This window comes from Tursiops truncatus, chromosome 5 (genome assembly GCF_011762595.2).
Source record: "Tursiops truncatus isolate mTurTru1 chromosome 5, mTurTru1.mat.Y, whole genome shotgun sequence".
In the NCBI taxonomy this organism is placed as follows: Eukaryota; Metazoa; Chordata; class Mammalia; order Artiodactyla; family Delphinidae; genus Tursiops; species Tursiops truncatus.
This window is the reverse complement of record NC_047038.1, coordinates 121,014,286-121,026,978: the sequence shown is the minus strand read 5'-3', so window position 1 is coordinate 121,026,978 and position 12,693 is coordinate 121,014,286.

The following is a 12,693-nucleotide window of genomic DNA, read 5'->3' as shown; positions in this document are numbered from 1 at the left end:
GGGGTAATTTGTTACTTAGTAATAATAGGTAACTAATTCAGTGAGCACAGCTGTGCCCTTCGGAAGGCGTACATTCTCTCTGGTTTGTGCCTGTGCAGCCCTCCCCAGGGTGACTGAGACCCAGCCCTGCACTGTGCAGTAGGCCACCATTCACTGAGTCACCCCATCAGGACCTAGAGTCACCCCTCAGTCACCCAGTCGCCAAACCCTCTAGGATCGACCTCTGGTTTTCACTCCCCTTTCTTCACTCTGCCCTCTCTTCCCAGGGTTCAGCCCCTCACAACGTCTTGCTTGGGTTATGGCAACAGTCTCCTAATTCTCCTCTCTGCTCCCTGTCTCCCCACCATCAATTCATCTCGCCACACCACCAACAGAGTGCTCTTTCTAAACTCTCTCCAGGATAAAATCCAAGCATCTGGGCTTGGCTTCCAAGGCCCTCTCTAACCAAGCCTGCCCCACACTCCAGCCGCACCTCTCCCACACCCCTCCTCGCTCCAGTCACCTGAAACTCCTCGCTAATCCTTAAACGTGCCACAGTAAACAAACGTACCTTTGCCCACACTGATCCCTTGGCTGGCAAGGGAACATCTCTTCCCTACTTGGTGACCACACCTCCTCTGTCGCCATCACCTCCTCTGTGAAGCCATTATTAAATCATACCCCAAGTGATTAACTGCTTCTTTCTTGTTGTCCCTACAGCCTTCAGTTCATGCACCTGCCTCCTTACCTGTCTTTCTTCTCTTCCTGGTTAGTAAGCTCCTTGAGGAGGGGATGCTGAGATAGCCATCCTGCATTTCCAACACAGTGTCCGGCACAAGGGAGGTACTCAGTTCACAACATTGTTTCTACAAAACAGCAACAACCAAAATGATTCTGTTGTGTCCCCTTAATGTCACCCCTTTGACAGTCTTGCTCTCTGGAAGAGAAGCCACCCAACCTTCCCTCTTCTACTCGTCCTTCAGGTCGCAGCGTGAACGGCACTCCCTCAAAGAACACTCCCCAATCCTTAGACCACACTGACTCCCTCTCAGTGAGACTCAACACCGATGTAATCACTTACACAGCGTTCGTGCATTCCAGACACCGTTCTAAGTGATGTGTATATATATTAGTTCATTTAATCCTCACAACAATCAATCTGGGTCACCCTGATTGAAATGGAGGCATTTCAACCCAAGCAGTCTGGCTTGGGGTCCGTGTACCTAACAGCTTCTTTAATGCCTGTTTAGCAGCACCTCCCTTCCCCCGCCACTCACAGAAACAAACCATTAGATAGTAGGCCCTAAGAGGACAGGGTCAGGCCTACCTTACCAGTGTTTCCCCAACCCCAACCCTGGGCTCCTGAGAACAGACGGACAAAGGAACTTTTGGAACCCAGTAATTTGTACCTGGTCCCCCAGGCTGGGCTTTGTACCTGATCCCCTGGGTCAAGGGATGCACCTCTGAGTGGCCCACCTCAGAGAGCCAACGGGAGTTTGCCACGTTTCATGACAAGGCCAGGTTTCTAAAGCTTGATAACGCAGAGATTTGCAGCAGGTTGCAACCTTCTCAGAAAGCAGGAGACATCCAAGCTCCATATCTGGGCATGAACACCTGGGGCCTGCTCTGCCACTGGCCGCTGAGTGAGATCCGGGAACGATCCTTGTATCAGCTCCTCACAGTGAAAGAGCTGATGTCTAGTAAGCCCATCTACAGTGTTCCAGAAACTCCCCGCTCTGACCTCAAAGCCCCACAGCGCTTCAAGGAAACGATCCTGTCAGAGCCTGAGATCACAAGGGCACACTTCCTGACGGCAGTGCTTCATCCCCAGCACCGAGAGCAACCCAGAGCAGCCCAGAGTGGGTGCTAGATAAATACTGTCTGGTGGACTTTACAGATGAGGCTCAGCAAGGTCCAGCTGGCGAGGTGTACAGTCGGGATTTCAACGTAAGTCTCTCTGAAGCTAAATCATGCTTTTCCCACGATTTCCCACTGAATGTCCCATCCCCAGTCATTTCCCATTCCCAAGAAACTTCTCAGTACTGTTAGGGTCTTGACGGTGGAGAGGTGAGGGCCATGACACCCAGGGACCAAAATATGGCTTTTAAAAGTCATACTTATTTATTTAGGTTTTTTTTTTTATTTTGGTCGTGCCACACAGTAGGCGGGATCTTGGTTCCCAGACCAGGGATACAACCCATGCCCCCTGCAGTGGAAGTGCGGAGTCCTAACCACTGGACTGACAGGGAAGTCCCCTTAAAAGTGATACTTATGTGGCTTAGCCTGGCTGTGGATGTCACAGCACCTCAGAAGTTCTGTCTTAAAGCCGACTGGGGCCATAGAAGTGTGGAAACCACACTCCCCTCCCTCATTATCCCTCAGGCCTGTCTTTTCCCTTTATTGTCATTGTTCACAAAAAAAAAAAAAAAAGTCAGAAAGCCTCTTTTTGCATTCTTTTTTTCCTGATCATTCATGTCAGCAGGTTTCTCCTTTTCTTGAACGTTCTGAGTCACTGATGTCCCCTGTTAAATGCATTGCTTTCAGGGCTAACTTTCAGGCTGGATTAAAAGATAGGCAGTCCCGTACAAGCGTTAACTCACGGTTGTGCGCTGCATTTTTAATGGCCCAGGAGCTGCTGAAGTATGAAATGACATATCTTTTAAAAACGACTGACCTCATTTCACTCCATAAAAATGCTGGTCTCGTTATTTATGCAGAAAACCTATCTCCTCACTATAAATATTGGAAAGAAACTTCCATCTGCACCCTTTAATGTTCCATATTTTTGAGATTCTATTTCTGTTACTTTCAAAAAAAATTAACAACGGGAGAAAGTGTTATGGATATCTTGGAAAAAGATGAGCTATTCTAACTAGCTATGGAACCGGTGCTATCAGATAGGTACTGATCATCCTCCTTGCCTACTATGCCCTTTCTTGTTCGGTGTGTGTGTGTGTGCATGTCTGTCTGTGATGCTAGGAATGGGTAGAAAAGCCCTGCAAACGTCTGAGCCGGGTGACCATAGCTCTCAATTTACAAATTTAAAAATCGCCACAAAGTTCAGAAAATATGTGCCTCTGTAAGAAACTGATCATGCTGGCCTTGTACGCTGGTGGAGGAAGCAGTTGCTTACTACGTGGCACGGTTTGAGGTTCATCCTGAAAACCAAATACCTGAGTTTTAACACTGTTAGGGTCAGATTTGCTACCCTGGCTCCCATGCTACTGATCTGGGAGTTACGAGGTAGTGTAGAATCCAATGTGAGCAGACTAGACTGAAGATACAGCATCCTGAAATGGAAACCGCATAGGGTTTAGAATCTCAGCTCTGCCAGTACTCACTGCGTGTCCCTTGCCAAATCACTCACCCTCTCGGAACCTCATTTGCCCCATCTCTAAAATAAGTTTAATGATATTTACTTCACAGGGTTGTAACAAGGGTGAAATGAGAGAATATTCGTGAAAGCCCTGGGGCCTCCCACCTACTCCCTTAAACTGGGGCTGGGAGCTCAGCTTAGCCCTCCTGAGGCTTAACTGATGATGATATAGTGCCCACAACAGCTCTGTCCCATGCTCAGTTAGCTTTCCTTGCCTTTCTCTCAGCCTAGGGCCTCTTGTGGTTTGTAGTTCCCTCTCATCCTCAATATTCTTGAGTGATCATGGGTTTGCAGGTCAGATGATGGGTAGAAAATGAATAAACACTACTGAAAAGTGGAAGCGTGGGGACAGAAAGCAAAATGCCATTCATGAGGTTTTTGCCAATCCTCACACTATGCACATGTTGGTATCTTAAGGCGACCTCCAACCTGCTGTGCGGTTTTGGGAACCTTGAATCTTTACCTCCTCGGCACCCTGTAATGAGCTCTCAACAAAGAGCCACGGCCTCAGCCCCCCAAGCTAGAGTGTGTGGGATCACAGGAACGTGGGATGGAATGGCATAGAGGTTAAGTGCTCTGGAGCCAGACTGCCCACTCACGAATCCTGCCCTACACTTGTCAGCCAGCGGACCACTGGCCTTGCCAAACGTCCTTATGTCTCAGCTGTCTCATGTATGAGACAGGAATATGACTAATACTTCCTTGTTAAGTAATTCGCGTTAATATTTGTTATGGACTAGATGTTTGTGTTCCCCCCAAATTCAAATGCTGAAATCCTAACCCTGAATGTGATGGTGTTAGGAGGTGGGGCATTTGAGAAGTGATTAGGTCATGGGGGTGCAACCCTCAGGAATGGGATTAGTGCCCTAATAAAAGAGACTCCAGAGAGCTCTCTCACCCCTTCCACCATGTGAGGACACAGCAAGAAGACAACTGTCTATGAACCAGGAAACAGGTCCTCACCAGACACCAAATTTGCTAGCACCCTAGTCTTGGACTTCCCAGCCTCCATAACTGTAAGAAACATATGTTTGTTGTTGGTTAAGTCACCCAGTCTATGGTATTGTTGTTACAGCAGCCCTAAGGGACTAAGACAATATTAATATCAGCATTGGTGTTATTTTAGCTTTTTGGTCTTGAGAAATGACCTTGTTTAGTTCCACTGGTTACGAAGAACAGAAGCTCCTTAAACAAAGGCAAGTAAAAACGATCATGAAGAGATATGATAGAATCTCAGGGAAATGTAATGCAGGAAGTGTAGCCAAACTTCATGGGAAATGGAAACCCATCTGTCTTTTTATCTCTCTCCCTACACATACACACACATACACAGAAAGAGTTTTTCATCATTGTTTCTCTCTTTGCACTTGCCCTTCACCACGTGGCAGCTCAGCATCCCCTCTTTCTCATGGTTTCTGCCCTCTACACAACTTCAACTTGTATGTGGCATTAACTCACCATAGGCCAACTCCCATCCTGACACCACTGGGCCTCAAATGTCTAATTTCCATGGCCCTGTCACTGTATACATGGCACTGTATTTCCCAGTCAAATTCTAGAGAGAAGATGACTGGATTTTGACTAGATTATGGATTGGTTCTTTGAGGGTCAGATATGGTAACCCCTGGTTTAATCGGCTGTGATTGGCAAATGCTGGTCACATAATACAAGAATCACTCTGTTCAAGGGATGCAGGTAGGGCTCATTAAGCCAGAAGGAGGAGTTCTACCATAAGTAAAAATTTCAGAACACAAATTTTGCTTTAACCATGAAAACTGTTCAATTTTAATTTTTGTAGAAAAATGTTTTCATAATACATTACTTATGTTCCCATGTTTATAAAAGAGGTTTTTTTGTTTAAAATTGATATATGACTCTTAGAAACTCTTATAAATCTTAGAGAATATACAAAAAGAATATTAAAGATAAAAATCAACTTCAACCTTCCTATTTAGAAATTAATCTGGTTAACATGTTTATATATTTCTTCTTTTTTTCCCTTGTTATTTTGTTTTTCACAGTTATGATATATTATTATTTTGTAACACGGTTTTTTAGGGATTTTTTTGGTTCATTTGTTGGTTTTGGTTTTGGTTTTGGCTTTGGTTTTTGTTTGAGTTCCCCAGAAACAAATTCTGAAATAAAGATTCAAGAGCACATACTGGGGACTTCCCTGGTGGCACAGTGGTTAAGAATCCGCCTGCCAATGCAGGGGATATGGGTTTGATCCCTGGTCTGGGAAGATCCCACATGCCGCAGAGCAACTAAGCCCGTGCGCCACAACTACTGAGCCTGCACTATGGAGCCCGCTCGCCACAACTACTGAAGCCTGCACACCTAGAGCCCGTGTTCCACAAGAGAAGCCACCACAATGAGAAGCCTGTGCACCGCAATGAAGAGTAGCCCCCGCTCACCACAACTAGAGAAAGCCAGCGCACAGCAACGAAGACCCAACACAGCCAAAAATAAACAAAGAAACAAGTAAATAAATAAACAAATTTTTAAAAAAAGAAAAAATAAAAAGAGCATATACTGTATTTTGAAGGCAACCCCAGGAAACACCAGAAGGAAAATAGAAAAGAGATACAGGGAAGGGGAATGTCCAGTCACTACTGCTTTGTAATAAGTTATTCCTTAATGGTATGAAACAATGGAACCATTTTATTTTGCATTCAACTTTGTGCATCAGGAATTTAGGAAGGGCTCAGTGGAGAGAGATCCACTAGGGCTGCAGGCATCTGAAGGCTCTGCTGGGCTGGTTGGTCCAGATGGTCTGCTCACATAGCCTGAGCCTGATGGTTGACCTCCAGCTCAGTTAGGGTTGTCGACCAGAGTATCTGCATATGGGTTCTCCAGCAGAGCAGCCTCAATGGAGTCAGACTTCTTACCTGGTGACTGGTTTCCCAAGAGTGAGTTCCCAAGAGAACTTGATGGTCTTTTATGGTCTAGCCTTGGAAATGATAGAGCATCAATTCTGCCATACTCTTTTAGTCAAAGCTGTCATAAGCCCACAGGGGAAGGGGACATAGACCCTACCACTTAATGGGAGTAATGCCAAAGAAGTTGGGAACTTTAAAAAAAATCACCACAGGAGGGAAGCCAATAAGTTGTGTGTAATTCATCCAGTTGGCACTGTGTTGCAATTGGAGTTGAGTTCTTCTGGAGGACGCTTAGGAACAGAGTACAAAACATCTCAAAATTGTCCCCAAGGAAGGCAGAGGAAGCTAAAGTATTTAACTTCCAACTTCCTATTAGTAATTTTTTAGGGCTAGGAAGTTTGGGGAGGGAACAGTAATTCCCCTAGGAATCGGTGGGCATTCCCCTAGTATTGACTTCTAAACATGCTCCTTGGCCAGAGGAAAGCTTCAGGCAGAGAGCTTCATGTGATCACAGCAAGCAGCCTTTCAGGAGCAGAGATCTCAACAGAGATGAATGCCAGGGGGTTGTCAGGAATCTACCAACACTATCTCCTACAGTGTATCTTAAGCATTTTTCCTTGCCATTAAATATTCTTTGTGATGACTTTTAATGGTTACATAGATATCTTGTTGTTTAAGTAACACCTCTGTACATAAAGCTGAGGGCTGGAGGGAAAAATCACACCACGCACCACTGTGTCCATTAATGCCTGCCTATGTTCTCTTACTTTAGACAACTGTGAAAATTAATAGAGGAAACCACAACTAAAATTGGAGTTGGGAAGGACTGTAGAGGAGATCTCATGCCCTACCACTTGTCATCAATTCCCCCAGACGGGAAAGAAGTACCTTGCATCTCCAACAGGAAGGTGTCTCTACTTTACCACCTTAGGAGGAAGGAAGATTTTCTTCTTGCCCAGCAACAAGCCCAGCCAATGGAAAACACCACAGCTCAGCCAATAAGAAGCCATCATCACCCTGAACTCCTAGTTTCCTCCAGTGAACTTTCATTTTTCTTTTGCTAATGACTTCCTTGTCCCACCCTTCTTTCTATAAAAGCCTTCCATTTTGTTTTTTTGTTTTTTTATTTTATTATTATTATTTTACATCTTTATTGAAGTATAATTGCTTTACAATGGTGTGTCAGTTTCTGCTTTAAAAGCCTTCCATTTTGTATAACTCCTTGGAGTATTTCCATTTGCTAGATGGATACATGAATTGTTTAATAAAGCCAATTAGATCTTCAAATTCACTCAGTTGAATTTTGGGTTTTTTAACACCACCAATTACTCATCTTTCTGATTCTCTTTGGTTACTCCCTCTCTTTACACCAAACTATCACCTCTCCCCAAGATCTGTTTTCAGCTTGTATCCCCTTTACTTTCAGTAGATGGTTCAATCTGTTTCAATGAGAAATGGAAGTCATCAGAGATGACCATGTTATCCCTTTCTACCTACCCATTTTCCTTTATCTAATCCTATTCTCATTCCTTTTCTTCCCATCTCAGAATGTGAGTTCTAGACCAACCCTTCTTCAGTTCTAGACCAACCCTCACACTCCCTTCCTCCACATGAATCCCGGCCCCAACCCCACCTGAGTTCTCCCTGCCTCCTCCTACATCTTGCCCCTTTGGTTCTCTCTATCCTTTACCTTCCACCTCTCACTCACTCTTTGCTCCTCTCCACCTCCCTATAAACATGCCCAAGGCTTTCTTCAGGCTAAAATAACATGCCCTTAGCCATCCAGCAACTGTATACTCTCTCTCCTCACTTTCCATTCATTCCACAATCTACTGCATTTGAGCCTCTGCCCACACCATTCTTCTGAAGCTGCACTCACTATCAATCAACCACCAGTTGCCAGCTCTGGAGGATAAGTCTTAACTTCCTGTCTCTTAGACCCCTGGTGCGTGTGAATTCACTGACAGCTCTCCTCTTTCTTAAAGCTCTCAGTTCTCTTGGCCTCCGGGACTCCTCAGTCTCCTGACTAACCATAGCTTAGGAACATTCCTTCTCTCTCTCTTCTGTTGGCCATGCTTCCTTTGGCTAATCCAAAATGCTGCTGTTTCCTGTCTAGTGCTTGCTTTTTTATTTATACTTTCCCCCTAGGTGATCTTACCCTCTTTCATGTTCCCAATTATACGTCTACAGTGCTTCATCTGAAACTCTCAGGACCAGGTGGCTTAAGAATCCAGAATTTTTCAGATTTTGGAAAGGTTGTAAGGAACATATACTGAAAATTATATACTGGGCCCAGTAGAGCCTGGGATAGCACCTTCTAATCAAACACAAGAATATTTCTGTAGCAAAACACAGAAATAGTCACACTAAGCAGGTTTTTAAAAGGGGCTAGAAATAGCTTTTGATTTTTTAGAAAGTATTTATTTATTTACTTATTTGGCTGCGCTGGCTCTTAGCTGGGGCACACAGGATCTTCGTTGCCACATGCAGGATCCTTTAGTGGCAGCATGCGGGATCTAGTTCCCTGACCAGGGATCAAACCCAGGCCCCCTGCATTGGGAGCGTGGAGTCTTAACTGCTGGACCGCCAGAGAACTCCCAGGGCTAGAAATAGTTTTCATGTACATATAGGTTATGTTTTAGTGTCAAAAGTGCCAGCAAATGAATCTTTTTAAATACTTTTGGTTTTTAGATTTTGTTTTTGGATTTGGAAATTGCAAGTAAGGGATTGCAGACCAGTACCACCAGTGTGTGGATATAACTCTCAAATCTTTACTTCCAGGCTGCAGCATTATATGCAGGTGTAGGCTTATCTGTCTGAGACCTGTTAGATATCTCTGCCTGGATGTCTTATAGACATATCAAGCTCAACTCATTCAAAACTGAGTATCATCCCCTCTGTCTCAGGTCCAGTCCCCGGAGAAACAGAATCTGAGACAGGTATCTGTGAGCAGATTTACTAAGGAGTGCATTCAAAACTGAGTATCATCCCCTCTGTCTCAGGTCCAGTCCCCGGAGAAACAGAATCTGAGACAGGTATCTGTGAGCAGATTTACTGAGGAGTGCATTCAAAACTGAGTATCATCCCCTCTGTCTCAGGTCCAGTCCCCGGAGAAACAGAATCTGAGACAGGTATCTGTGAGCAGGTTTACTGAGGAGTGCTTTAGGGTGTAGCACCTGGAGGCCAGCGAGGGAAGCAGGATTAGGCACAGGGAGAAGCTGAAGTGTGCTGCAGACACAACAGGAGCCTCAGCTGATCTTCAAGGGAGCTCTGGGGCTGGAATGGCCCTTCAGAGTTTTCCTGAACTGAGAAAAGGAGACCCAGTCTTTGTGTCCCTACATCAACCAGTCATTGACTATGGGCTTCACCTGGCAACGGGCCAGACCCTTGAGCAAAGTAGCCCCCTTCGGCCAGAGGGGACTCCTCCATGAGCCATCAGCAGCCTTTATTCCTGAAGGCTGAGGAAATGACGGCTTCCATCTTGAACATGGGGCACCATCTTGCAGTATCCATTGAAAGCTCTCCCCCTGCTTTCTGTGTCTGCCATCCACTCAGACACCCAAGTTTATAGCTTCTAGTTGTCCTGGACTCCTCTACACCCCATACCACTTCCACATCTGGTAACTCATCACATCCCACCAATTTAGCCTTTTAGATAAACTTGTAAAATCTGCCTCATCTTCTCCATCCTTATGTCCAATGAACTTATTCAGCCTCACACTGTCTCTTTCTTGCCTGGTTTACTGCAATTGCCTCCTACTTGTTCTCCTTTCTTTCGTTCTTTTCCCAATTACATCCATTTTCTGCACATGCCAAGAATGAACTATCTAAAACTCAAATCTGTACAGGGCTAGAAATCCTCCAATAGTTCACCATTGCCTACAGGGTAAACTCCAAGTTCCTCAGCCTATTATACAGGGATCTCTATGATCTCACCCCTGTCTGGCTCTCCTGGGCCACCTATCCCAATACTTAATATCCTGGCAGCCCCTGAACTGCAGCATGTTCCCCTCTTGCACTCTATGTTGCTTCTTGTCTCCCTCCTTTCACTCATGTGGTCCTCTCTGCCTAGATGCCCTTCACTGCCCCCCCTCAACTCATCCTCTAAGACATGGTTCAGTTATCACTTGCTCTAGGGGGACTCTTCTATGTCCCCATCCCCAGTCTAGGTTGAGTGCACTTTCTCTGTGCATTTATAATGTCCTGTCCATACGTCTCCCATTGCACTCAGCATCCTGTGTTAAAATTAGATGTGTTGCTGCTTCCTGAAAACCAGGACAATGGTCTCATCTTTTTAACACTCTCACCTAGCTCAGAGCCAGGGACACAATATGCTCTCAATAAAAGCTTGTTGAATGAGTGAATGAAAGATTATAATAATTATAATAGCTAATGTTTATTAGAGTTTAATGTGTGCCAGGCACTGTGTTAAGGGATTCACATATATTTTTTCATCTTATCCTTAAACAATTTTATGAAGAAAGTACCATTTTTTCCCATTTTCCTGATGAAGAAACTGAGGCTCTGAAGGCTTAAATCAAGGGTTCCCAACCCCCTGTCTCCCCTAGGAACCAGGCTGCACAGCAGGAGGTGAGCGGTGGGCAAGTGAGCGAAGCTTCATCTGCCACTCCCCAGCAATCCCATTACCGCCTGAACCGCCACTACCTCTGCTTCCACCCCATCCGTGGAAAAAGTGTCTTCCACGAAACCGGTCCCTGGTGCCAGAATGGTTGGGGGCCGCTAGCTTAAGTAACCTGTTTAAAGTCACACTGCAAGTAGGTGGTAGAAGGGGGATTTGAATCCAAGTATACCTGACCCCAGAGCATGAGTCCTTAACCCTGCACAACGTGGCTTCGAGGAGCCAGAGACCCACAGCCCCGAAGCTGCAAGGGCTCCTGGGAAGACACCTAGTGAGCGGAAGCTTAGGTCAGTGTTTAGTCCAAAGCTCAGAGCATGCAATTCTCCCATGGAAAACTTCAATGGCCTCCTACTGAACACTGAAAAAATCCCAGATCTGAAAAGTGGCTTTATAAGGACCTGAACAACAAGGTGCCTACCTTGTCCTCTCCGTGTCTGTGCCTTCCCGCTCCACCATGCAGTCACACTGCTGCTCCCTCCACAGCTTGAACACCCCAAGCTCCTTCCAGACTCCAGCCCTTTGCACATTTGTCACCCCTGCCTGGCTTGCTCTTCTCTATATTCTTTCTTTCCTCTTAGCTAGCTCTTTCATATCTCTATTTAAATGTCACTTCTTCATAAAAGGGTTTTTTTCCCCACAAGTAGGTCTCCGTCATTATCTGTCTCATCCCTGTGTTTCCTTCATAGCATTTCTCAAGATTTGTAATTATTTTATTTCATTAGTTTGTTTTTGTCTGTTCTTCCCTCTAGAATTATAAACTCCATTAGAGCAGAGTCTGTTTGTCGTATTTCCAGTACCTAACACAGTGAATGGATGAACAGGTGCTAAATAAATATTGATTCAAAGCTGTATACCTATAGGATGGTTACTATTTAAAAAACAAAAAACAAAAACAAGAAATAGAAAATCACAAGCGTTTGTGAGGATGTGGAGACATCAGAACCCTTGTACATTGCAGATAGGTGAAGCCACTATGGAAAACAGGATGGTGGGTCCTTAAAAAATTAAAAGTAGAATTACCATATGATCCAGCAATTGCACTTCTGGTTATATATCCAAAAGTATTGGAAGCAGGGACTTGAATATGATATTTGGATACCTAGGTTCATAGCATTATTTGCGGTAGCCAAAAAGTGGAAGTAATCCAAGTGTGCATAGACAGCTGAATGGATACAAAAAATGTGGTGTATACAAAAAATGGAATATTATTCAGCCTTTAAAAGGAAAGAAATTCTGAAACATGCTCAACATGGATGAACTGAGGACATTATGCTAAGTGAAATAAATCAGTCACAAAAAGACAAATATGTATGATTCCACTCATATGAGGTACCTAGAGTCAAAAAATTCAAAGAGACAAAAAGTAGAACAGTTGTTCCCAGGAGCTCAGGGGAGGGAAAATAGTGATTGTTTAATGGCCACAGAGTTTCAGTTTTGCAACATGAAAAGAGTTCTGTGGACAGAAGGTAGTGATGGTAGCACAGCAATGTGAATATACTTAATACCACTGAACTGTTCACTTAAAAATAGTTAAGATGGTAATTTTTTTTTTTTTTTTTTGCGGTCCGTGGGCCTCTCACTGTTGTGGCCTCTCCCGTTGCGGAGCACAGGCTCCGGACGCGCAGGCTCAGCGGCCATGGCTCACGGGCCCAGCCGCTCCACGGCATGTGGGATCTTCCCAGACCGGGGCACGAACCCATGTCCCCTGCATCGGCAGGCGGACTCTCAACCACTGCGCCACCAGGGAAGCCCCAAGATGGTAATTTTTATGTTATGTGTATTTTACTACAATTTTTTACAAAGAAAAAGAAAGTTGTATC